The sequence below is a fragment of the Adiantum capillus-veneris genome, chromosome 18 (assembly GCF_014529385.1).
Source record: "Adiantum capillus-veneris isolate H3 chromosome 18, ASM1452938v2, whole genome shotgun sequence".
In the NCBI taxonomy this organism is placed as follows: Eukaryota; Viridiplantae; Streptophyta; class Polypodiopsida; order Polypodiales; family Pteridaceae; genus Adiantum; species Adiantum capillus-veneris.
The window spans coordinates 153,617,540-153,642,915 of NC_140948.1; positions in this window are offsets into that span (position 1 = coordinate 153,617,540).

Genomic DNA, 25,376 nt, shown 5'->3' on the forward strand with positions numbered 1-25,376 from the left:
GTTCCATCAACAGTTATTGGTAAATTCACATGTCCTAGGCTGTCCATTGTGACTTTGTTTTCCACTTTGAACCCCATTGTATTTGGCGTTAGAGGTTCCTTTGTTAATTTCCTAAAAGTGGAGTAATTAACAACATTGTCTCTTGCCCCAGTGTCTACTAAGGCACACTCTGTGGTACCATCTGCAAGTTGTAACATAATGCGTAAATACATGCCATCTAACCATGTATCCGCCATTTGTATGGATGCCAGCAGAATAGAATCAATACAATTGTTCTGTTGGGCATTTTTCTAGAAGTTTTCTCGCTCCTTTCGCTTTAATATTCTGATTTTGGCTTTGTGCTATGCCTATTCCCGAATGTCATGCGCTCGACTTCTGCACTGATCTGCTGCATGTATTATGTCGAGTTCTTTTGGTGTCAGTGAAAAAAGATATTTCTTTAATCTGTAGCCACTCGTTCAATTAGGCATCTCCTCACCTGCTAATGTTGCAAGCTTCATGGCACCACTTTGTCATATATCATGAATTACAACTATTTTTTTAGCATATATCCCAGCTATCGCTCTCATTTTGGTCACATCTAATTGCTCTAGTGTGTCTAGTCTCTTCGACAGTTGGTGTCCCATCCATCCTAATTGTGTTGCGACTCGTAGTGTTTTAAATAAGAATTCCATGGGTAGAATCGCATTAATCCCAACTACGAGGTTAAAAGGAGTCGTCTTGATGGAGGTTTTAAAAGCTACTCTGTAAGCCCATAATGCAGTGTGTAGCTTTTGATCCCAATCATTTCTTGAGTCGTTGACTATTTTGTGAGCACCGTGCATAAGGTTTTGTTGGTGCTTTTGGCTTGTCTGTTAGCTTGTGGGTGATAGGGTGCTGATTTGCAATGGACCACCATGAATTTGTCAAGGAGGCTTTCAATGACGTGGTTTAGGAAGTGTGTTCCCCTATTGCTCACTATTTCAATGGGTAGACCATATCTTATAAAGATTTGTTCAAAAAGGAACTGATCCGTAGTCTGTGCATCATTTTTTTTGTGTTTCCTTCACTTCCGCCCACTTGGTCATATAATCGGTTGCGACTATGATGTATTGTGCATGCAGACTATATGCCGATGATATTATGGGGCCAATAAAGTCAATGTCCCATTTGGCAAAAGCGTGTATACCCTTCATTGTTCGTAGATTCATTTCATCTCTTCATAGGGGTGGTTTTGTGCGTTGACATTCATCACATTGTTTGACATAGGCCTCTGCATCTCCGAACAAGGTTGGCCACCATATACCTGAGTGAAGTATTAGCTTTGCCGTTTTTTCAGCAGAGAAGTGTCCCCTTGGCTAGCCTGAGTGAGCTTGTTCTAGGATAACGTATTATTCACTTTCCATAGCACACAATCGTAGTTGTTTTTCCTTTCCTCCCTTTTACAGTTGGTTTGCGATTAGTAGATAGTGTTTGGCCTCTTCTTCTATGGTTCTCATTCTTGCCTTGCCCCATTCCTCAGGGAAGGTCTTGTTTCTTAAGTACTCAGTTATGTGAGTACTCCATTTGGGTGCTTGTACTACTCAAAACAGGGTGGCATGTTCTACCGGAGGTTGTTGTGTGCAGATATCACATGATTTCACATAAGTATGGATGTTGTGTTCCGTGTTTTGCCAGTAGGCTCGCAGTCTCTTTAGCCTTTGGTATGATTGCATTTCCCCATTGTGAAATCCCGTGTGTTGTATGTGAGCTTGTTTGAGGTAGTTTTTGTATTCTTCGGGCTATACATATAGTCTCAAAATCCCATCATTATTGTGCTTGTAGTAGTGCTGCTAAAAGCTGGAGATTTCTTGTTTGATGGATTATTGATGGTTGTCTTTTCACCTATAATGATCCGATCGTGAGTAGAGGGATGACCTCTTCACTCCACCTTGGAACCATTATGATGTTGAGCAGGTACAAATTTGGAAGATCATCATCAATACCTTCAGGCGCTTCCCCATGAAACAGTCTCGAAAGATGATCAGCTCGTGTGTGTGGAGTCCCCTGTTTTTATGACTAGTGTGAAATCAAACTCAAGCAAGATAATGAACCATCAAACAATTCTTCCAGTGTTGCAAGGTTTGTTGACCAAATATAATAGTTCTTGGTGATCTACAAAGAAAACGAACTTGTTTTCAAGAAGGTAGTGTCTACATTTTTTGATAGCATATATCATTCCTAGACCTTCTCTCCCAGTGGTGGTATAATTCTTTTATGCGTTATTCAGCTGCCTACTAGAGTAGCAAATGGGAAAATCCATTTTCTTCTCTCCTGGCTGGGCTAATATGCATCCTATGGCATAGGCTAATGCATCAACATGAACATGAAAGATTTTTCTCCAGTCAGGGGCTTGCAAAATTGGAGCAAAAATTAGTTGCTGCTTCAATTTGTGAAAAGCCTGCTCACATTCTTCTGTCCATTCAAACTTAGCAAAATGAGGGCATACAACGGCTAAGCTATTACAACATACATGTATATGAGGCGCCTGTAGTACCCACAATGTCCCATAAATGCTTGCACTTCTTTCATTTTTGTTGGTCTCGGTAGTGCCGCAATTATTTGTATCTTTTCTTGATCAATGTAAATCTCGTTTTTGGACACAATGTGGCCCAAATTTTTACCTTGTCTTACCATGAAGACGCATTTTTCAGGGTTTAAGAAAATATGATAAGTTCTGCACTTTTCAAAGACTTTCCCTAGATGCATTATGTGATCACTTCTTAGGTGAGAATGAACACAAAGATCATCCATGTATATCTCTAAAAATTGTCTGAGATATTCTTTGAATGCATGACTCATTAGTCTTTGAAAAGTAGCAGGTGCATTGGTCAGGCCAAAAGGCATTACCCTGTATGCAAATATACTCCACTCTATTGCAAAAGATGTCTTATGCTGATCTTCTGCTTCAATGGTCAACTGGTTGTAGCCTGACAACCCATCCAAAAAACTATAGGCCTCTTTTCCCGCTACCCTCTCACAGAAACACACAATTTTCCATTCTTTTTGGGTACTACCACAATAGGGGACACCCAATCGGTGTGTTTAATCTCGTAGATAAACTCTGCATCCTTCAGTTTGTCTATCTCTTCCTTAATTTTCTTGGCAAAAGTCTCATTGTATGTGTAAGGACGTTGTCTGCGTAGTCTGACATCACTTTTAAAGGGTACTGTGTGCTGACATATCTTTGGATTTATCCCCTTTAGGTCTTTATATGACCAAGCAAAGACATCTTTATACCATCTAAGTGTTTCTATCAGAAGTTGCTCTTCTTCTTTGGTGAGGTCCATGGCAATGTATGCCGGTTTAGGTTACTTGCTTGGTTCTGCTAGGTTTATGCATTTGGATTTTTCAAGCCCATCATATGAAATTCTTGGCTCTTTGGGATCTTGTTTGGGTTTCTTCACCACGATTTTCTTGTTTTGAATAGTATGCTTCTTATAGTGGGAAGGTGCATCAAATTTTTCATCGTTTAACCCCTCATTTGTTTTCAAGTTTGTTGTCCAAACTTCTTTCGAAGCTCATTTCAGTTCATTGTACTTGTTTTTGTGCTCAATTTTGGGTCAACTTCATTGCTTTTTGGCATATCCTTCCTCATCACAGAATTTGGTTAGGGTTACCTCATTTATGCACACATTAAGAGTGGCCAATATCTGCTGCCATCCAAAAGGTTCAAACATCTCCTCTAGAAAAGGCTCTGGTACATATGCCTCGTCTTGTGTTGTCCTATCATGAATGCAATCCTCCTTTTTTTAAACTACCACTCTCGAAAGCTTCACCTGTCCAATGCTGAGCTTTGTTCTGTAGCCAAGTTGGTATTTCCCCTTCTTGGTCAGTTTTGGAGTTTAGTTCCTCTCATGGGGTTTGTTCTACGTCTCTATAGCTATGATTTGTGACACTGGTTTTTGTGGTGACATCCTTGTTTCTTAGATAGATATAGTCGTAACTCCATTATTGTACCATTTTGAGCTGATGCATGAATGGTCTGCCCAACATGATATCAAAATTGTTGCTCTCATCAAAATTCATAATAGCGAATGTGTGTTCATATGCGATTCCACAAGAGGTTACTACGATATGGTCCAGGATGCCAATTGGTTTCTCCAGATACCCATCTGCTAATTGAAGTTTCATTCTAATCTTTCGGAGAGAAGGTTTTCCCCAGCTTTTCCACATTGCCTTGGTGGCTACTGCTATTCCGGCCCCACTATCCAATATTGCTACCAAATTTACCTCTTTGTCCTCCACCAGCAGGGTAGTATTTCCTTCTTTGTCCTCACAATAATCTCCTACCTTGTTCACTGGTACTGGCTCATGTTTAGCTTGTTTTGAGGTTTGGGTCTTTAGTGTTTTTTGGGAAGCATTGGGTGGAAGAATTGCCAGGCCTATTTTCTCCAAAATTTTTCCAACCTCTTCCCAAAGATGAGGTCTTATCTGTAGTAACTCTGATAGAGTTAGCGTACAGGATGACATTAGCTCATGAAGAGTTTTGGTATCCATCATCTTAGGATTGGTCTTCCATTGAGATGGTACCTTCTTCACCTCTAATCCGGTTTCATGGTTGCCAATAAATGAAGGTAAAGTTTTCAATGATTGATGTCTGATGTCTTCTGATATTACCGTACCTGCATTGCCATACAGTGATCCGATATCATTTGGGTAGAGCTCATGCTCGAGGTGGATCTCCGTGATGGGTGCTGATTGAAGCGTTGCGCTTCCATCTTTTCTGTTTCTGATATGTTTCCACAAATCATGTGGCTATTATTCTTCCACTTCAAGAATTGGCAAAGGTGCTTGCAAATACATTCCATCTGTTGTATTGGCTGCTATCCTCGTATCTAAGGGTGTTTCCTTTACAGAATCTGTTTGATTTTCATCCCCGATCCCATGCTCTTTTAACTCTTGAATTTTTTCATGAATTAACACCTCAGTTTTTGGAGCAGTTGGAACTGGTGGTTTCATAAGCGCTTGAGCGGCTTGGATGAGATTCTTACACATATTTAACCTTTCATTTTCATAGCCTGGGTGAGGGTACATTAGCCACCTATCCTCCTGGGTTTGGTTAAGCTTTAACCTAGCATCATAAGCTTTTAAGATTGCATTTAAGGGTTCAAAGACCTTATCCACCAAGACAAATCCTGCCGACGGTATTGCTGATGGCTTTGCTACTTCGCCTTTTTCCGTAAGATCTCTTTCCATCCTCAATTTTTCCTCTGTTTGCAGTAATTTGGTTTCACAACCATTTTTTCTTTCTCTCTTTTGGCTTTTATCTTGTCTCGTTTTGCCTTCCAAGATTTCCTAGGGGTTCTGACTGATAAATTTTTTATCTCTGTTTGACTTGCTAGGATGTTCCTTGCAGCCTCATGTTCTTGGGCTCTCGTTACCACGTTGATTGGAATGGTTGGTTCTGTCTTTGATCCACTTGAGCTTGGCACAATTCCAATTTTGTCCATGGTTGTTTTCCCTTTGTTATCGGGGTTTTTTGGACAACGTGGAATGAGATGGTCATTTGTACACCCTTCACAGAACCCAAAAAGTTTGATTCGTTCTCCTTTGTGTGGACAAATTCTTGCCCAATGATCACTACCGCATTTATAGCATGGTCCTACAAGTGGTGGAGAAGCTTGTGGATCCCCCATCGGTTGTCCTGTTCTAAGAGGATATCCCCTAGGTTTGTAGCTCTGGTTTGCCATTAATTTCATCTACCACGTTTAATGGTTTTTTGTTGGTTGTGCTATGTATGGGGGCTCAGGCATCTCTTCCAAAACCATCATGGGATTTGTCCCTCTGAAGCATATGCATTCCCATCAAACCCCCTCTCATGGGTGTTGTCTAAATCTTCTCGGTATGAAACAACATGAACCATGCTCTGATTAGAAGGTGCTTGTATAGGTTGCAAAATCCTTACCATGGCCCTATTCTCCTGGGGTAAAGGAGGTTGATGCTCCAACACAGGTTGAGGTTTTTCCTGCCCTTGGATTGTGTTATTTGGCCCTACTTGGTATCTTGGAGGAGGTGGAAATTGTTGCCCTCCATGTGGTCCATATTGTCTCTCTCTAACATAGTTCCTATTATAGAAACATTCGTGGGTTTCATGGTTTGTCCATTTTTGTTCAGTAGTACACCACTTCAATACTTGTAGTACATTTACTCCTAGCCTCTCTTGAAGGTTGCACCACTAAGCTGGATGATCTCCTCCACAAGTGTCACATTTTTGGGTGGGCATTTGTCGTGTGTTTGGGTTCGTCCTGTTTCCTTGGTTCATCCTTTTGACAACTTCTTCAATCATTTGATCAACATCCGGCACATTCGGGTTTTGCCCGCCCAATTTCATTGTGGACTCACTAGTGGTCAAAGAGGTGCTACTCGTTCCTTGATCTGTGTCTTCGATCACATCTCCATATGCCTTGCAATTATCTACCAAATACAATGCTTCTTTCATGACTTGCTCAAAAGCTACACATGCCTAAGTGCAAGTCCTTTTGAGAGTGTCATTTCACAATCCTTCTATGAAAAGGATAGACAGTCTTTCATCCTGAGGAATTTCTCGAGTAGGGCATCTTTCTATGTATTGCTTGAAATGCATTGAGGCTTCCTTCAATTTTTTCTTCTCCTTTTGTCTAAATGTATAGATTTGGGAGACAATATTATGCTTGATTCTCTCTTTGAGAATTCCTCCATGAATTCTCGGAGAACTTGCTCAATGCTTGTGAATTCTAGGTTGTTCAAAAGTTAGAACGATGTCAAAGCAGTCCCTTCTAACATCAACCCAAAACCTTCATATTGAGAATGGAATCAATTACCTGTTCCTCCCTCAACACTTGTTTGAAGCTCGAAACATGAGCATATGGATCCCCCGATCCATTATACGTTTTGGGTATGCATTTTGCTACTTGAGATGGTCGCATATGTCTAGATTTCGCCACCATCCTCACAACACGTGGTCCTCTTGGTGGGGTTTCTCTAGGTTCATAATCTCCCCTTGGTACTACAAGTGGTATCCTATCTGCTACACGTTCATCAAGTCGCTCTTGTGTAATAGTCAGAGGGATTCTAGTGGTGTAAGACACGTCAGGAGCTGTACTACCCCTATGGCTGTTCATGGAAGCCCTAGACCTTGTTGACCCTAAAGGCCCTGTGTTTGGAAAGCGTTCATGCCCAAAAGTCTCTTCCACTCTGGTTCTTACTAGACTTACATGCCTAGTCTTGGGTCTTGTGTGAGTAGTCGTAGTTTTCACCTCTTCTAGATTTACATAGCATTGGTGGAGTGGTCCGTCAAAATATGTATATCTCTCTAACTCATGATCTATAGGAGAGTAATTTCGGCCATACTTGTATATTATGACCACCTGAATACTTCTTCCCTCTGTGTAAGTGAAAATGTACAATTTTTTGTGTTTTGTCAGTTCCTTGATGGGGGGTTCATCACATCTATAATAGAGTGTTTGTTATCCACTATTGAATTTATATAGACCCACGTAAGTGTTGTCTGTATTAAGCCGCTCTGATGCACCACTTTTTGCTTATCCATTTCGGGTGGCTCACCTGATAGCTCTTCATCTATCTTGTCCTTGGTTCTATTCATTCCCCATTTGTCCACAATAAAAGGGTTATGAACCACTAGGTACATCATTCCCTCTCTGTCAAAATATCTATCCCCGTCATAATCCACATCTACAAGGTCTCTGAACTTGCTTGTCTTATTTTCCAACTTAACACAATAGCGGTTCATTCCATCCTTTAGATTTTGGCCTTAAGTATATTTTCAAATATGAAATTTCAAATACAGTAGTTTTAAATCAGACGTAGTTTGAGAAGGACCTGCCCCCATGGAAGTTGTTTCCTTAGGGTTCAACTTGTTGGAATCCTCAGTCATTAGGCTGTATGATCTTTCTGACGAGGTGTCAAAAACTTTCCTCTAGAATAGATTCTAAAGGATACAACGGTCTTTGATTCATGCTTCCTTCAGTAGAATGATTGCTCCCTTGGTCTAAGATATTGGGATTTCTATTATGGTAAAATCTCTTTGATCGCAACTCCATAAAGAATTGGTATTGCAAAATCCAAACTGGGTTACCTCAGTAGCTAGCTTGAATTCCTAGTTTTGATCTTACTTGTTGGGTAGTATTCTTTAGTATCTGCAATCTGTCAAAGAATGCTTGATAGCTGTGAGTTTATAGCCCTCCTGTTAGTCCTACTTTCAATCGGCAAGATTTAACGAGGTTTTTCAATGACACACAATTTTACTCATAACATCAACAATTCTGGTCCAATTTCAATTTTGAAAAAGCCAACAGGTTCCTGTGGAATACCTCTCTATGTGGTAAAATTATGCTTTTGTTCTGACTTAGAGGAACATGGATCGTGATCCATGTTCGGAAGCCAAATTGACTTTTCTTGGTACCATCAGTTCAACATGATTAGTAGGCACTATGGCATCAATGTTTTTGGAAATGGACCTCTGGATTGAATATTCGGTCAATTCTGACACTTTGCCAGAGTTCCTACCAGTTTGGGCTTTTAGTCTAATTTTTTGTATCAAATTTGAATTTTGAAAAGACCACTAAATTCCATGTGATGTCGTCCAGCTATGGTGCAACTTTTGCATTAAAATGTGATAGAGGAACATGGGTCGTGATCCATGTACCTCAATGCCAGAATGTAGTGAAACTTAACACACAGCTGGTTCTTGGTCTACTAATGCTAGCTATATGGTTTTTGAGTGCTTTGGAGTTTTTTAGGTCAACCAGAAGTTAGTTTTAGGGTCTGTTCCAATGGTTTTCCCCTTGACCTGATTTTTGTCCTTTTGGCCCACCTTTTGACCTTTTTTTATAAGAGTTCTTTAGGAGAAATTACTTCATATGTTATCACTTTTCTTCCTGTCAACTATCAACTCAAAATTCCAAAAAGGTACATGGATTGTGATCCATGTTCGGCAAGATTTTGGAATGATTTTTTTGTGAGTTAGTGATAAAGGGTATGGTGGTGCTCTTCCCCATATCTTTTTGGATTTGACCAACTTTTTTCAAGTCAAAAGCAAGATTTTGTGTCTACTTTGTGGTTTTTGCAAACAACTCTTTTTTTGGTATTTTGATCCAGTTCTTTCACTTTTTTCTTTTGTCTCCTTTTGGAAAAGTTGTTTGCTTAGTAATCAGGAGTACACTGGTCCATTTTCACTGTCAGATGTCTACCAGGTACATGGATCACGATCCATGTTGGGAAGCATCTGGTCATGATTTTTGGTTATGCTAGTTCCCTGCTTCTATTTGATCCCAATTCTCTTCCCTTTTTGAATTTGGACAAGTAGAAGTTTATTTTTTCCCAATTTTCCTCAATTTTAAAGGTTTTGCTCTGCTTCATCTAGTTTCTACATTTAGATGATAATTTAGCACTCTATTTTTGACCAAACTCAAGGTTTTGATCCCTGAGAGCCTGTTCTAAGCAAAGGAAACAATTTCAGCTCATTTTGCCAGAAAGGTACATTGGATCGCGATCCATGTTGGGGACAGGCAAATTAGAAATTTTCTGCATAGTTTGTCTCTAGCAAGCTTGTCTATCCCCTTTTTGAAGGTTTTGTTGGGTTTGGTTCAGTTTTAAAGCTCTGACCATCAATTTTTCAACTTTTCAGAGTTATGGTCTTCGGCACCAAAATAAGGTTTTGGACAGTTTTTTCCTTGATCCTTTTGGCCTCGAATGATGGTGTAAATTATTACTTATCCTACTCCTATAAACTAACATAGATGCAAAAACATAAATGAATTTAACCGTACAAAAACGACAACAAAGTGTGTGGTGAAACAATCCTTTCTAAGCAAGCATGGGAAAATCAAAGACCAAAATACTATCTTGTACTTCACTCACAGCTTTCTTTGCTCATAAGGAGTAGCATTGGCTAGTCTCAGACTCCAGTCTCTACTAAGCACTAAACCTACGTTGTGAGCGGGATGAAAACACACACAGCGCCTCTATAACGACCCGACACACACTCTTGGGAAGATACACACACACACACACACTATGGGGCACCACTCGGCTTAGACAACACACCTGGCCGAGACAGGGAACACACCTCTGGAGTGAGAGGAGAGAGACTATCCACTTGCCCACTCCACACAGACACACACACACACACACACACACCCAAAAAACTCAGCTCAAAAGAGGAGAATTTCTGACGTTTAGATACAATTGAGCTTGGGCCAACACCAATGGGGCAAATAGCTCACACAATATGGGTAAAATAAGCCAGATACAATCACAAACTAGAGCAGAAACTTCGCTCATGGGAGAAACTTACACAGAAAAATAGCAGGAAAAGAGTGAGAAATTTTGCAAAATGGACAGCACCATCGCGTCCGGAACGGCCCAAAACCCCAGTCTACAATGTCAAAGTGCTCAAATCCGACCTCGGATGAGCAGTTTACGGCCAAAACAGGCTCCAAAATGAGCAAAAGCACAGCTGCGGCTGTTCCTCTTCTCTTCTCCACGTTTTTTCTGGTCTTCTCTCTCTTTTTTCAGTTCCCACACTTAGCTTTTTTAGTTGGGCACCCTTGGCCTTTTAGATGACCTCAAACGGACCCCGAACAGGCCAAAAATTGACCTCGCAGTGCATAGTTGTCACCTTTTTTCATCATTCGCACACTTGGCACTCAGCTTTTTTCCAATAATGCATCTCGCCACCACGTGAAGTGGCCCCAAAAAGTGGTCCTAATGATGACCTTTATGCATAACTCTCACAAGAAAACACCCACGTTGTGTCCGTCCTCATCCGCGTACAAATATTGACCTCGTTCGCCCTCCTGACGCCACTAGATGCCATCTGACGCACTTGCTAACCTCACGTAGTCGGCCCGCGGATAGCTTCCTCGAGAAGTTTTACGCGCTACCAACTCCTCCTTATTGTAGAAAAAACACACTGGTACTGGTAATAGTGAAAATCGATGCACTGTGTACACCCTGTCCTACCTGTACACATGTGGGCCCCACATAACCACCTGGCTAAGAAAAATGGGCTATCCTTTATTTGATGCACCATGCATGTATATGTACATATGCACAATACCTTGCTCCAAAAAACTCCTGACATAATTTGCCCATCCCCTAGCCTGCTAGATCATTCATGATCAGCAGCAGCAAAGAGAGATATGAGACTCGTCGCATCACAGGTCTCCTCATCTCTCACAAACACTCCTTGATCCACATATAGCTCATCCTGCTCGACCATCATCAACCTGGCATGATACAATTTAAGACGCAATCCATTTACCCTTGACTTATGTAGAAACCCATCCAGGTTAGCCAGCTGATATGTGCCATTTGGAAAACACTCCACTACCTTGAAAGGGCCTTCCCACTTAATTTGAAACTTCTTTCGGAAGGTGTTGTCCAGCTTACTATTGTAGCGCAAAACCAAGTCATGCTTCTTGATACCCTTACTTTTGACCTTTTCATTTATCTTTGCCAAAGCCTTATCCTGCATCTGCCCATAATGCTCCAATGCGCTCATCCTATCCAACTGGACCTCTTGTAGTTGTAAGAGCCTCTCTTTGAATGCATCACTAGGCGGCCCAAGCAACTTCTCTAACATTTTGACCGCAGGCAACTCTACCTCCACAGGCAATAGTGCTTCCTTTCCATACACCAAATGAAATGGAGTAAACCCTGTACCTGTCTTCACCGAAGTACAGTAAGCCCATAATGCACTAGGCAATTCCAAATCCCAATTCTTTCCTTGGTGCTCTGTCACTTTAGAAAGAATTTGTACCAACTCACCATTGAATCTTTCATTTAAGCCATTACACTGCGGGTAATAAGGAGTGGTATGCTGGTGCCTAATCTTCATCTTTGTGCATAAGAAGTCTAGCAGTTTAGCTCTAAATCCTGGCCCCTTATCTGAAAGTAGCTCTAATGGCACCCCAAACTTGCAACATATTTCATCATACACAAATTTTGCCACATCCTTTGTAGTGATCTGTTTTACTGCTATAGCCTCTGCCCATCTAGAGAGATAGTCCACTGCCGTCAAGATATAGCTTTTGCCCCTGCTTGTGATAGGTAACGGGCCTATTGCATCAATCCCCCACTTTTCAAACACATCAAATGCCATAATGGTTTTTCGTAGCTCTGGCTTCAACACTCTCTTCCCAAATGCTTGACATCTATTGCAAGACCTACACCAATGGTGAACATCCTTGTGCAAACTAGGCCATACATACCCCTCTTGCAAAATCTTATGCAAGGTGATCTTTAGAGCAAAATGGCCACCACATGCGCCTTCATGATTCTCTTCCAACACTCTGTAAAGCTCCTCCCGCCAAGGTACACGTCTCAACACGAGATCAGCCCCTTTCATGTATAAGACATCACCAATCAATTTGTACCTGTATGCTCTACACACAAAGCCATACTTCTTAGACTTTTGAATCTCCTTTGGAATGATTCCTGTTAGCAAAAACTCCTCTTCTTGAGCCAAACTTTCCCGGCCATGATAAAGAGGTAAATTGGTCCTCAACACGAATAGCTCCCCAATCATGCCTTGAGCTACTTCATGTGCCTCTCCATTTAGAGCACGTTCAATGTGTCTGATGCTCCATGCTTCGAACTTTTTTAACAGGCCTTTAATTCTGAAGCACATTTCCTTCAATGAGGTGTTCTTGCTCTTCCACACACCCAGCACTTGCTTCGCCACTAACAAGGCATCACCTTTTATGCTCAACCTTCGAACCCCATGCTTCAAACAAATGTGTAATCCGGCTTCCAATGTAGCATATTCAGCCTCATTGTTACTGTGCGCATCCAATTTGAACCCTCTCTTGCATACTAGCTTCCCCTCTGGATCATAAAGTGCTATACCCCCTGAAGCTGCATCGTGGCTCTTTCTGTATGAACCATCAAAGAACAACACATGTGCATTGCTGATCTGTGGCACTTCTTCAACTACCTTTCTCACCACCTCTTCCTTAACAATAAGGGGATTCTCCTTGTAGGTCAACAAATCAGCTAGGGTAGCCCTTGTACTATCTTCCACTAGAAAAGAGAACTCAAACTCTTGCAGCTCAATTACCCATTTCTTCACCATTTTTGACATGTTAATACCATTAATTAACTGTGGCAAAAAGGCATAACTCGTCAAGAAAACAAAAGGCCGTGGTAGCAAGTAATGACGAAATCGTCGACAAGCAAATATTACACTGGCCATCACTAGCTCTACTTCCGATAACTTTCTCTCCGCTACCAACTTCACTCGGCTTGCACAATACACTGGCCTCATATAATGGCTGCCCTTCCCCTTTTGCAATAACATGGCTCCAATGGCATCATCCCCTACTGATGGATTTACATAAAAAACTTTCTCCCAATCAGGAGCCTGCATGGCTGACAAACCCCCTAACACCTCTTTCACCTCTTGAAACACTTCTTCACACCTGTCATCCCATTGCAATGGATCATGCTTTGCCACTTGTTGTAATGGATAAAGAATCTGAGAAGACAATGGAATAAACCTTGCCATGTACTTCACTTTGTGTATAAAGGTTGCCAATTGCTTCGTACTCGTAGGTGATGGAAGAAGAATAATAGACTTAACCTTGTCTGGATCAGCCTCAATGCCATTTTCTGACACCATGTGGCCCAATAACTTCACCCTTGGCTGTGCTAGATGACATTTCTTTAGATTTAGTTGTCCTCCACATTCATCATATCGAGCCAATACCATCTGCAGCTTCTCATGGTGATCAGCCCTACTTCTATAGACACAGAAGTCATCCATAAAAGCTTTAACACAACTACCAATGAATGGTTCCAACACCCAATTTGCTCTCTCTTGATAGAAGGAAGGTCCATTTGACAACCCAAATGGAAATACTGTGTAGCAATAGCAGCCCCATGGCGTAATAAAAGTTGTCTTTGTGCGGTCTTTAAGAGCAATCTTCAATTGAAAATAGCCTGAAAAACCATCACACACACTGTACCTCTCATAACCTGCCACTGAATCCAAGATCTGATCGATGAATGGAAGAGGATATGGGTTCTTCTTAGTGGCTGCGTTTAAGGGTTTAAAATCCACACAAATTCTCCACTTCCCATCCTTCTTTGGACTGACTACAACTGGACTCACCCATTCTGTGGTCTCCACTGGAACTATGAACCCTGCCTTCAATAACTTGTCCACCTCTACCCGCAAGGCTTCCATTTGCTCTTGACCCATCCTTCTTAGCCTTTGCCGCATTGGCTTAGCACCTTCTTTCAGCTCTATATGCATCTCTTCACCCTTGAACCCTCTGATCTCTTCATATGAAGTAATGAACAAATCAAGAAAACTAGCCAGCATATGCAAAAATATATCCTTCTCCATAGCTGAGAGGTCTCCACTAATCATTTGCGTCATTAATTTGTGCTTCTTTGACAACTCAACTTTGGTTTGCATCAGCCCTTCAATCACTTCATAAGGCCCTTCACTTTCATCTTCAACTTCCTTCGCAAATGCGACTAAACCACACTCCTGGATTTCTTTATCCATAAAAAGAAATGCAACATCAGCATCCTCATCACTGCTGGTAGTGCTATCACTGTCCTCATCTGTCGCCGTGGAAGAGTCTTCATCACTAGACTCATCCTCATCTTCATAAATCTCCTCTAATCGTTTCCTTGTGTCCATATTATAAAGCTTCTTGGTACCTGTCTTTCCATAGAGGCTAATCGTACCATGTCGCCAATCTTGAACAGCTCCCACTGCACGTAACCATGGTTTGCCCAGTATAATAGGATATGCTCCCAACCCTGCTGGCATCACATGAAAAACAACCACTGCCTTTGCATCATATGCCTCCACTTCCAAGCTCTTTACAACACCCAAGCATTTTACTTTTTGATGGTTTGCCAATCTGATCCGAAAACCTGACACCCCAGCCACTGTGAGACCCATCTTCTCAACGCATGAGTGTGTTATGACACATATTTGGGCTCCGCCATCCACATAACCTTGTCCCAAATTTTTCCTTTTATGCCACACATCTACTATTGGACAAATGTCTGGTAGCTCATCCATTGCCAACACCTTTACTGAACCTCTCTCTGGCTCTTTCTCCATTGGGTTAACCATCCTCTTCCACTGTCGCTTTAGCTTAGGCACCATCTCTATAAGCTGCCCAAAAGTAACATCTGCCTTCCTGCTCGTCAGATCCTCCTTCAAGTCATAGCTTAATTGCCCATCCCCTAGTGGAAAATCTGAAACATGAAACTTTCGACGAGCTCTCCTTTTCCCTTGACATCCTCGCCTTCATGGCTCTTTCCTTTCTTCTTACTAGGACCTGGGGCACTTCTTCCTTCCTTATCGTCTGTGGTCCTCTTCCCAATAGGCATCACTAATGTATCCTCTAGCTTTGATGCCTTCTCCAAGGTGACTACACTTAGCACTTTTGTCTTCCCTTTTTCCTCCTGGGTTAGTCCACTGGTTCCTTTGTCTCCCTTAATTTCGATGCCATAATCATTTGACCTAGTTAGCACCTGTCTTGGCAATGGATACATGTCTCCCCCCATCCTTGGTGGCTTATCACATTGCGGGCTGATGTGACCCAACTCTCCACAATTATAACATGTGGGCGTCTGCCTCCAAAACCTACCATTGCTTTGTCCAACACCATTCCTAGGCCTTTCTTCACCTCCTGGCTGATTTGCAAACCGCCCTCGACCTCGATTATTTCCCACTTGACCTAGCATGTTTAGGCTGAGATTCTTCATCAAATCTACCATTTGCCTCATGTCTTGCCTTAGGCCATCATCTTGCACTGCTGTAGTGACCACTGTTGGCATAACCTGAGTAGTAACAGGAACCACTGGTTCATGATGAACCCCTGACATACGACCTTGTAAAGAGTCCATAGGCTGAAATTCAAACCTCATGGGCAAAGACTCCACCCCTAACTGGCTCATTTTCCTCAGCTTCCACTCTTTGTTCCTTGCTACCTCTAGTGCATCTTCATATGTCCTAGGCTTCTTTAGTTCCACTCTCCAACATATATTCTCCCAAAGACCAGCTAAGAACCTGTCCTTCTTCATCATGTCAGGCGGGGGTACCTGTGGTGCTAAAGCCTTGCACATTCGCTCCCATGCCAATGAAAACTTACGTATGTACGCATCTACTGGCTCACCTTCCTTTTGCACCAAAGCCTGTACTTCTTGCCACACCTTGTCAGGATCTTCTATCTTCACAAACTCCACTTCCAACCCATGTCGTAGATTTTCCCAACTCAACCTTACAGGTGGATCAGCCACACGCAACTCCTCTTCAAATGCTTTAGACCAAACTCGTGCATCACTCTTCAAACAAATTTGGAGAAGGCGTAACATTTGCGTAGGGTCATGAATCTGGTTGCTAATGCAGGCAACCTCCATCTTTTCCAAAAATTCTTCCACATCTTCATCACTTCTTCCATGAAACTCCGGATAAGAGAAAGCCATGACTACCCAAATTATGATGCTTTGAGAACCCCTTCGAACACACGTGCAAGAACCCAAAACTTTTCACTACCCAATCCCCAGAAACTTCAATGGAGCTCAACTTTAGATAAGGACAAACACATGCACATCAAATGAGTTTTCATAGTTAATCATCGGAATGACAACAGGCAAAGAACATTCCAGGATCTCTCTCAATCTTCTTGGCCCAAACATAAAGACTATGCGCTGCTGGAAAAAGATCTTCCTGGACACATGAACATTAATCTGAATTCTTTGAGTTAAATGAAAAGGAGTGAACTGAGGGCCATTTTGATCATCCATTAAAGCCAAACATGAAGCTCCCAAGAAGGCACACCTAACTCAACCTCTGATTTTGCCAAAATTTCAGCAGCATAACAGCATAAATGGCTCAAAATACCAAAAAACCAGCCATCATAACTTGGAAAAATTTTGACAGAGTTTCCCCAGAAGTAGAGCAGTAGGAACCCAAAATATAGACTCTCTATGTATGCATAAACTGTCAACAATAGAACCCGAGCATCAAGTAGGACTCACTAGTACATAGCCTATGGCGAGGTCACGAAAAGGGTGCTCCAACTACCTGTATCACCGAAAGGATCTCCACATTTGAGAATCCCCCAGCTCAATAAAAACCTCACGCTATCGACCCTCACACGAAGGCTAATGCAAATCGCATGTAGTCAAGTCTCAGAAATGACTATCTTCCAGACCAAGTCTCAGAAATGGCTGGGACTGCCAAATACAACCAAGTATGGCTCCACAAATGCGTACAATGGCAGTTTTCACAAGTAACGTACAATCCAGCAGACAATGCGCTCAAACAGGCGCCAAGTGATGCATACCCACAACAACTGCAAGTGACATCACTGCTAGTATATCACTGTACTCCAGCTACCTATACCTGTGTGAATCACCTGTACCTGTACCTGTCCTTGTAGCCTATAACCTGTAACCTGTAATCTGCAACCTGCAACCTGTAATCCCGAAGCTCGAAGCTCGAAGCTCGAAGCAGAAGGTACTCGAAGAAGATCCTCTGTGGGGACACCAAAAGAATGTGAGCGGGATGAAAACACACACAGCGCCTCTATAACGACCCGACACACACTCTTGGGAAGATACACACACACACTATGGGGCACCACTCGGCTTAGACAACACACCTGGCCGAGACAGGGAACACACCTCTGGAGTGAGAGGAGAGAGACTATCCACTTGCCCACTCCACACAGACACACACACACACACACACACCCAAAAAACTCAGCTCAAAAGAGGAGAATTTCTGACGTTTAGATACAATTGAGCTTGGGCCAACACCAATGGGGCAAATAGCTCACACAATATGGGTAAAATAAGCCAGATACAATCACAAACTAGAGCAGAAACTTCGCTCATGGGAGAAACTTACACAGAAAAACAGCAGGAAAAGAGTGAGGAATTCGGCAAAATGGACAGCACCATCGCGTCCGGAACGGCCCAAAACCCCAGTCTACAATGTCAAAGTGCTCAAATCCGACCTCGGATGAGCAGTTTACGGCCAAAACAGGCTCCAAAATGAGCAAAAACACAGCTGCGGCTGTTCCTCCTCTCTTCTCCACGTTTTTTCTGGTCTTCTCTCTCTTTTTTCAGTTCCCACACTTAGCTTTTTTAGTTGGGCACCCTTGGCCTTTTAGATGACCTCAAACGGACCCCGAACAGGCCAAAAATTGACCTCGCAGTGCATAGTTGTCACCTTTTTTCATCATTCGCACACTTGGCACTCAGCTTTTTTCCAATAATGCATCTCGCCACCACGTGAAGTGGCCCCAAAAAGTGGTCCTAATGATGACCTTTATGCATAACTCTCACAAGAAAACACCCACATTGTGTCCGTCCTCATCCGCGTACAAATATTGACCTCGTTCGCCCTCCTGACGCCACTAGATGCCATCTGACGCACTTGCTAACCTCACATCGTCGGCCCGCGGATAGCTTCTTTGAGAAGTTTTACGTGCTACCAACTCCTCCTTATTGTAGAAAAAACACACTGGCACTGGTAATAGTGAAAATCGATGCACTGTGTACACCCTGTCCTACCTGTACACATGTGGGCCCCACATAACCACCTGGCTAAGGAAAATGGGATATCCTTTATTTCGAAAGAGAGTGGGAAGGAAAAACTACATAAAACAACCTGTGCACCTCCTGGATGAGTCTCAGGTGATCAATGACATACTTGCGCCATAAATTATGCATTCTAGCATGCTAGTTATCACAATATGTTATGCTATGTATGCCACCTAGCATGTGTGCTAGTTAGCATAGTCTCACTCCTAGTATGATGGGTATGTTGTTTAGCATGATAAGTATGTTGTCTAGCACAATATGTAAGCTACTATAACAACCTTTATTCTAGTTAGCATACCTATTATGCTAACTAGCATGCTCTGTATGTTCTTTGACACAATGAGTATGCTAGCTACCTTTCGTAGTATGCTAACTAGCATAATGGGTAAGCTGGTTTATGGTATATGCTAGTTAGCATTCCTGTATGGTGGGTATGGTGTTCAACATAAATCTTCTGCTAGTTAGCATGCCTAGTGATCTTGAGGACTACGTTGGTTAGCACAATATGTATGCTACTTTAACACCTTTTATGCTAGTGTGCTGGCTATTCAACATAACAAGTGTGCTGGTTAACACAATATGTATGCTAGTTAGCATACCTTCTATTCTTTTTAGCACACTTTGTGTGGTTAACCATGACTCATATGTTAAACTACACACTGATTTTGTGTTAACCCTCACGGATCACGGACACCCCATCACCTACGACGGACGTGTATTATGTATTTGGTAGAGTCAGGTACCGGGCTTGTCGGACCAATAGGAAAAGGGTAAGAGTGATCGCCGATGAGAGGCGCACTCTAACTGGTACATTCAAGGGATTAGTTGGCTAAGCATGGGCACCCAAGTGTGAATGTGGTGAGCTCATATAAAAGCCAACTAAACCTAAAATTCACTTATTCTCTCATTTGTACAATAGAAGAGTGCTCTTGCTCCATCTCCATCTCCATCTTCTTCTTCTTCACCTCCTTGTGTGTGTGTGTGTGTGTGTGTGTGTGTGTGTGTGTGTGTGTGTGTGTGTGTGTGTGTGAGAGAGAGAGAGAGAGAGAGAGAGAGAGAGAGAGAGAGAGTGCAATCGAGCATTGTGACAACGGCACGGCACGGTGGCGAAGCGGTTGAGCGCGGTGAAGCAGCGGCTCCTTCTTCTTCGCGGCGAGGAATCCTCCACGAAGCAAGCGTAGAGCGGTGAGTGACACACCATCGCTTTCTTTGAGCTTACTAGTTAAGCTAGTCGTGTGCTTGGAGCCATCTGTGGCTCGCACACAGTGTTAGGCAAGTCCCTTGCTTCGATAGTGTGGCAAGGAGCGCACATTTTTGGCGCCGTTGTCGGGGAAATGCCCAACACTGAGCTCGGTTAAGCACCTTACGCTTTCTTGTGATGCAATTTCAATTGAAGGATTTGTGAAGAAGGAAGGTGTGTGGTTGTGTGGAGAAGGATTTGTGAAGAAGGAAGGTGTGTGGTTGTGTGGATAAGATTTTTGTTACATTGTACTGTCTTTTTTGTTTTCTGTAAAGAAGGAGTTACAATTTTTTTGCAATGTATTGTTAGAATTAAGGTATTAGCTATGGAATGTTAGTTATGTAAGGTTCAATGTTAGTTCTGTAAGGTTAGTTTTGTACATCTGTTAGCTATTGTAGTACTGTGTAAAAAGTGTTAGAGTGTGTGTGGCAGTATCTCTATTAGCTGTAAGTAGATAAGTTAGGTGTAGGTTAAGTGTGTGTGTGCGCGCGTGCGCGACGCGGCCGTGGCGACTTTTTTTTTTAAAAAATTAAAAAAAATTAAAGAAGGATCGAGTTGGGGATCATTCCCCAAGCCCAAGCTCAAACCCAGACCTCAGTCCTCAGTTTTAAAATATAGTTTATACACCTTTTTATATTTAAAAACTATTTTTAGGATTTCGAGGACTGTAAAGACTATTTTTAGGATTTCGAGGGCTTCACGTAGCCGAATAGGGAGCTGTAAATCACGGCACGTTCCTTTAGCCAAAACGCTCGTCTTGAGCTATTACACGCCATATTTTGTGGCTTGGTTACAAAAAATAACCAAGAATAACGAAAAACTTGGGTTATAAACACCTAAAAAAAAAAAAAAAACTAAGTGAGCGGCCTTCACGGGCACTCACCAACGCGCTTAGAGTGTGGAGGTCACATGTACCTACGCTCTGGACGAGTGTTAGAGCACGAGCATATTGGTAGTGCCTTCATTTACGCAGGCACCCATTATTCCTCCACCCTAGGTTCTGGACCTTCGGCCAGGACTCAAGGTAGCGCGAACCAAGATCCTCATATCGCGTCTAGTGATTCTTCCTCTGACTACGAAGTCATGGAGGGGTATCCTACACCAAACCCTGATAGTTCAAGTCAAGACATGCATGCCATGGGCCCACGGCCCAGGTCCAGCGTGTTTAGCCACTTAAAAGAGACCCTTAGTAGAGCTACTCGCTCCGAATATGCGGTTAATGAAGTAAATGAAGGGAGTGGGGAAGTAAATTCGTCATTCATGCCTAAAATAGATCCTATGCTTCTTGAGAGTGTGCATGTGAATGTTCCATCCACTGCACCTCCTGATCCTTTAGGACTATCTCCCTCTGAGGTTCTACTACCCGATGGTAGGAGTCTTGCCGAAGTGCAAGAGATCGAACACTATATGCAAGCAACAAGGGAGAGGGAAATTGAGACCCTACGAAGGCTAGAACAAATTCGAGCCCTGAAAGCACGGGCTCCTATGACAACAATTATGCCAGCCGAGCAACTGAGTGCTCCCAAGGTAGCAGTCACGGAGGGGCAAGCGATGGGGAGCAATAATGCTTCCACCTTGAGGGAAACCTCCAGCACGCCAGGCCTAGATGGGATATTCCTAAACGAAAATTGGGAGTATGACCTACAAGCGGAAGCTTTAACTGATCGGTACCAGGACATGCCTATCATGTGGGTTGGTTAGATGTTCTACAATCCACATCGGGTGCTACTAGCATAGATGAGCAACAATAGAAAGTCTGTGATGTCCTCCATAGGATTGTCGAGTTAGAAAGACAGAACACAGGGATCAACATGCCTTCAACAGGCCTAATGAGATTCTTGGATACGGGAAAGGCCAGCCAACCAAACCTATCACAAATGGAGACTCCCTCAGTGAGCCCCATTGATCCTCCATATGTTGTTTCGCTAGGAGCCTCAGTACAATCTGAGCCCACAAGTGGCGGCTTTACCTTCCCAGATCTAGCTCATCTTTCTCTTAATGAAACTACGGCTACCATGCATATCCCAGTGGTGAGCATGACAAGAAGTACACCATGGAGTTCATTTGTTAATGCTGCGCCGATGCCTCGTAGCACAGTGTCCCCAACTATACCTACATGTATGTATCAATCATGTGCACCTGTCGTACCTCAGCCTCATGTAGCTCCTACACCTACGATTATTCCAAGAGCTTACATTCCACAATGGCATTATCCAAGATCTTATACAAGTGGAGCCATGCCATTTAATAATAACATGCCATATCAGGCACCCCTATGCCTAGGGCCATGCCTATAAACTTTGGACCACCGTTTGGTACACCACCATACGAAATATGGGACCCAAGAGCCGCGCGTATGCCAAGGCCAAGGCCAACTCCCATCTCACATGTGGTTCTAGGAGCACATACACCCATTATACCTGCTCAAATAGGAGATTTGGCAGCATTTGCTCAAACTATCGGTCGCTCTATTGCAGAAAACATGTGTAGTGCGCCTGATAGAGAGCCTAGGAGCAAGGAAGTTCAAGTAGCTAAGCTCACACAGAAATTCAGTGGAGACGGAGATTCTAGAAAGCATATGGAAGTCTTTGAACATGTGTGTGATTCCTTGGAAGAGAACAATGAGCTACATAAGTGTAAGGCTTTGAGTTTGACCCTAAGCGGAAAGGCTGGAGATTGGTATAGAACCTTAAGAGTAGAAGAGAAAATGATCTACTCTACTCTTAGGAGATTGTTCTTGAAAGAGCACATATGAGAGGGAGTACTTTGGGGTGTAGCCTCTCAGCTCCAGAAAGCCCAACGAGAAGAAGGTGAATCCGTGAGAGACTTCATTAGTCGCTAAAGAATTTGAATTCTCGATGCAATCCAAACGAGCGATTCAACAACAACCAATTTCTCGATAGATTCATTAGGGGACTACGACATGAAAGTATCTATAATGGCCTAGTCATTAGAGGTATCACTACTTGGGAAGCAGTCACCATGAATGCAATCCAATTGGAGGATAATTTAATGATTGCAGGAGAAAGAGTGTCTGCCGAGCCGAAGTCTAGTAGCTCGCAAGCATCAGGGCATGAGCCAATGAAGATAAAGCCAATCGTGAAAGAGCAAACGATATCTGAGATGACTTTGGTAGATCTCACCAAGGCCATCCAAGAAAGCCTTAGGGGTAATCGTGCTCCACAAAACACTCATATGTATCCAAGAAGGGAGCAACAATGGTGCTCAATTTGCTTGGGCCCACATACTACGAGTGAATGCCCTACTTTCAGAGTTAAGTTTAACGGGACTTGTAACGCGTGTGGTAGGTATGTCCATCAAGCGAAGGATTGCCTAATGCTTAAACACATCATGGAAAATAGACCGCCTATAGCTTGGGCAGACTCACCTCGAGTTCCTGCATTGATGCCTACCCCACCCATGGAGCAACAATTGCCATTACAGCACATGGTCCCTAGAACCCAAAATGTGGTCCAAACCACACCGTTGCCACCTCCAGTGCTAGGACCACAACCCCCTCATCCAAGAGTTACACCTATGAACCAAATAGGTTGCGAGTCATCTAGTACTTATGTAGATTGCGAAGAGGACATAGACTCTAGTATCACCTATGGAGGCGACATGATTGAGGAGTGTCCCATGTACTATATGGAAGACCATTGGGGACAAATCAAACGGGTATATCAAGCTACTGCGCTAGTAGCAAGAGGCCAAAACATTAATAGTTTTGCCCGGAGACCACCTCTTCAGTGCTACGAATGTGGTGGACCACATCGAGTAGCTGAGTGCCCATTAGAATGCAAAAGAATTCCGCACTAATGCAAACAAGTCAAGGGAGTGCATTGGCAATGCCAATACATACTTGTAATCGTTGTGGCATAGATCATTTGATCGCACAGTGTCCTAACAATCCAAACGCACCGAAAATGACACCATTGAACATAATAGAGATTGTTGATGGGACACCACCAACTATAAACATAGCACTAGTGAATGCACTCACATGGTCGATGCTCCAAAAGAAAAATTACATCCTCGAAGAGAGAGATGCTGCATCCATTGGCCGAGCGAGAAAGAAGAAAACACGAAGAAAGAAATCCCTTAATGCTTCTAGCTCAAAACCTAGTTCAAAGACTAACATAGGGACAGGAGAGGATCCCGTGTATATGAATGACCCTGAGGATGACTCAGATTCGATAGAGACCACGAAGACCAAAACTGTTACTACAAAGGAAAAAGCCAGTGAGGAGGATCACGAGAGGGAATTACGACGAACACCAAAAGAGTATTCAAAGTTAAACCACCCAGTTGCGAACCCCCAAGATAAGCCACGAGAGACAAAAAATGAGGATTGCAAGAGAAAGATTGGAACCTATCCAAACCCAACAGTGGAAATTGAACGAGTCCAACAACTGAGGGGTTTGGTGGAAGAAACTCAACGAAAACTAGAACCTGGACCCAAACATATCAAGATGTCGGACACAGAGTTTCCCACACAAGTTCAACCTCACAAGAACTACAGGCCGTTAGCTATACCCAGTATCATTCGGGAAGAGAGTGAGGGTAGGACATCTGAAAGTGGACACACACCTTTCCTACTAGAGAGAATGCCCGACCCCCTTGAGGAAGTGGAGATTCCATCTTTACCATTCTCTTATCAGGGTCCTACGTCCCACAAGATGCCATTAAATGTTGCCAAGCTGATGGATTTCATGTCCTCAGAAACACATACGACTATCATATCTAAGTTATAAGGAGATCCAGAATTATTCCTAGCACTGTGAGCGCTTCTCAATGGAGAATTACAGGCCGGATTACCACAGTTTGCACATATGAACAAACCTGACTCGGTGATGAATGATGAGGAACATTTAGCACCACCATCTGACCTAGCGGGACATGAATCTGTAATTGAAATACCCGTTAACAAGTTGGGGCAATACTTTGAAGGTGATGAATCTAATGCTACTCTACCAATCACTACTAAAGGATTAACTGTAAAGGGGGTCCTTGACAGTGGTGCGGGAGTCAGCATGGTGACAAAGAGTTGTTGGGAGTCTATGGGGCGACCTCACCTTGAAGCCACAAGCGTAGTGGTAAAAATGGCTAATGGATCTATTGTTACGCCTATTGGAATGCTAAAGGATCTCAGGATCAAGGTCTTGGGACACAAGGTAAGGCAGAATTTCATTGTTATGGATTTTTCCAAGCATCCTATGTCATTTGAGATGATCTTAGGGCGTCCATTCATGAGGGAAGCAAAAATGGTGCATGACTGGTCCAAAAACCACGTCTACTTATAGTTCCAAGACTCTGTCATTCGAGTTGATCTTTTAAGTGGTCGAACGCATCCTCTAGGAAATAAATTCATCATTGATAATCGATCAGACACAACAATTCACTCAGCTCCATTACAGTATTGTTACACATGTAACGAAGACACGGATATTGGGGAGAACACTCCTTATATTGATATCCTACCCGGAATGGCTGAGTCAGACAATGTCGATTGGGTGCACCTAGCGGCAACTAT